Raw genomic sequence first — 3,031 nt, forward strand, 5'->3', positions numbered from 1 at the left:
CCTAGGGATCAATTTAGAGAAACCATTTACTGATTATGCTAACACTTGTATTTTCTCTTCCTATTTACAGAGTAGCAACGTAGTCAAATTGTGTATGGGAATCGAACCCTCGTTCTATGTAGATACGAAAGACACGGGTCCCTACTGTTTCAATCCTTGTGGACATATGGCCACCGAAAATACTGTCAAGTAAGTATAAATGCTTTTAATATGGTAAAAGCTGTGAAAAAGCATCCTTCAAAGTTGAGGCCTAGAGAAAGAAGGCTAAACTGCTCATTCCGCGGAGTGGAGAACATTAAATGCCAGACCGCGGATTGTGCGTTTTGAAAAATGCTCAAACCCCGATCTAATGGTATACTGCGGGACTTGAAGTTTATTCTTCAATCTCATGATGCTCAATGGCCGATTTCCGCAATTTAGCTTTTGCTTAAATCCAGTCCGCGCACTGAGCTATTTACAGTTGCTCAATTGCCGAATTTCGGGGAATGAGCATTTTGCATTTTTTTGTTCCGCGGAGTGAGCTATTTTTTCGCTCATTGAGCGAATTCGGGGAATGAGCCTGACACCTATATCAGAACAAATAATGATAATAATGGGCCATATGGGCGGTTGACTTTTGACTGAATGGTTGATTTCTACGTAAAATGTCGGAAAGAGACGAATTTTGGCATCAAAGCTGTGAAAAAGCATCCTTCAAAGTTGAAAGAAAAATTAAATTTGAATCCTTGAATGGGACTAGAACCCACAACCTTCTGATTACCAGACAAGCACTTAACCACTTATCGCTTTGTTACAGGTACTGGTCCCGCATTGGTATTCCATTGGGTACGAACGGGTTCGAGTCCTTCTGTCCATTCTGTGCTACACAACTAGAGGGTCATCCTGGATACGTTAAGTTGATATTCAACTAACTCTCGAAGCATCCATCCATTCGACTCTTCAGAATCCACTCTTCAGGCCAAGAATTGAAATTCTCTAGGATTCCACTAGATTAAAATTTTCCAATCTACTAAGGATGGGAAACGATGGCAGACCACTTCACTCCCCAGCATCTACACTAGATGGCCCAGAATTGAAATTCTCGGTGATTCCAATAGATCGCCATGTTAGAACACTTTAATACATAAAAATTTAAAAAAATAGATCGCCCAATCTACTAAGGATACGGAATCCACTAAATAAGAGGCTAAATTTTAGTGAATTTTAAAACACAACGTCATCTGTATTGGTATACGATTTATGTGTCCGTTTTTATGTTTTTGACGTTCTCTAAGGAAATACTTGTGAGCTGGGACTATAACTTCTTTCGAGTGAATGAGATGGTCTCGAACTACTAACCTCCAGATTCAAAGCCCACCGTAATCATACATCACTGAGGTTGGTTCAAGTTCTTCCTAAATTGTTCAAGGGTAAAAGGATCTTATTTGTTTACAAACACTTCTTGCCATATTGGAGTTCATAGAACTCAATCGCCTCTGTATATCAGGCTTGATTTAAAAAAAAAAAAAAAAAAAAAAAAAAAAAAAACGTTTTAAACCTTGGCTTAAAGCGAATTATTTTATCGAATGTCGATTAAAAAAGATTGGCAGTTCCGCTGTAAAGATAAGAGAGAAGTAACTAGTGAACCTGTAAACGTAAGTGAGAATCGATTGAAGCAATTTTCCACTCACCTTCTACCAAAAAGGAATTTAATTTTTTGGAGATGTTTTTAGAATGGAAGATTCTAGGGTAAGAGCGACTTAGGTTTTTTGTAATGTATTTCTTGATTGTCTGATGAGATATACTGTGCCGCAGGCCTTGTTCTTTAGTCTATGATTGATAAAGTTGACCTTCTAAAACCCGGCACGCAAAGATAAAACTTGAACATAAAGATGTCTTGTAATAATATTTACTGTCTGTGTTTTCATGTCCCCCCCGCTCAGTTCAACATAGTTGACCGTGAGAGCATCGATGCAGCTATGTCCCCTCTGTCATTTCAACCGTGAGCGAAAATTGGATTACAGAAAATTGAAAAGGTAATGTTATTTTAAAAGTTGAAAAGTAGTTATTAGTAGGAGTGAAGAAAAATGAGTAAAATGAACACTATAAGTTTTAGTATATGCGTCGAGTGAAGAATGTCCGGAACTTAAAGAAGAGAGAAGGAGGCAGATAAATAGGTGGAAATGTTGATACGGTTTTACTGTAAATCACAGAGGATTGTATTTAATAAATGAACATTTTTATCGTAGTTATTTAGACTTAACCTTCTATGCTACTTATACTTTGTTATTTTAGCTTTTCTCTGTGTTAATGTACTTTTGGAACAGGTTGGATTAGCGAAAAGATGAGTTTTTGTTTTACTGAAAAGTCGCGATTCTCCATAACCCGCTCCATGAGTCCTGTTTAAAATGAACGACCTCACATTGATTCATAGACCAACCGGCATTAAAAACCCCCTTTAATAAACTTGTTAAGTTTAGCGAATTAAGCCCTCTTGGTTATGAGGTTTAAAGCGAGGGAGTAGATATATATGTGAGAAAGGATACTCAAGTGAGGATGTCGCTTAAAACGGTTACGTACAATAAACTCAAGTACAAATGAGATATACTTAAAAATGATTTTTATAGCTAAAGATATATGTTAAATCATGTGTAATTTACTTCTGGCTAGTAGTATTACACCATTCACGGTTTTTATTTTGTAAACTCAATCCCATGTCCTAATCGCATGATCATCGGTCACTTGGTACTTGTATGAGACATTTTTGCGCGATTCGAGAGTGTTGCAAGGTTTTTTTATTTTTTTTTAGGGCTATCTACCCCCATCACCATACACGGGCACTATTTTGGTCCTCTTTTTGACTTTTTGGAGTAATAGAGTCAACTTGAAAACCGTGAATCGTGTAAATAACTACTAGCCAGAAGTTTATAGAGTAGAATAATAATAAAACATGTATTCTCGCCTTATATAGCATATTTATTTTAGGCAATTTTTTTTCCTCGATAAAAGCCGTTTATCGAACGATCAAAGTATTGATCTGTCGACAATTTTA

General features: G+C 36.7%; 1 long non-coding RNA gene across 1 annotated transcript; it reads left to right on the forward strand.

Moving 5' to 3' along the window:
• The first annotated feature begins 50 nt into the window (after positions 1–50).
• On the forward strand, positions 51–961 carry LOC103524027. Its single transcript, XR_003395630.1, has 2 exons — positions 51–189; positions 797–961. It is a non-coding gene; the product is annotated as an uncharacterized LOC103524027 (long non-coding RNA).
• The last annotated feature ends 2,070 nt before the right edge of the window (positions 962–3,031 follow it).

Source organism: Diaphorina citri, unplaced genomic scaffold (genome assembly GCF_000475195.1).
Source record: "Diaphorina citri unplaced genomic scaffold, Diaci psyllid genome assembly version 1.1 scaffold78528, whole genome shotgun sequence".
In the NCBI taxonomy this organism is placed as follows: domain Eukaryota; kingdom Metazoa; phylum Arthropoda; class Insecta; order Hemiptera; family Psyllidae; genus Diaphorina; species Diaphorina citri.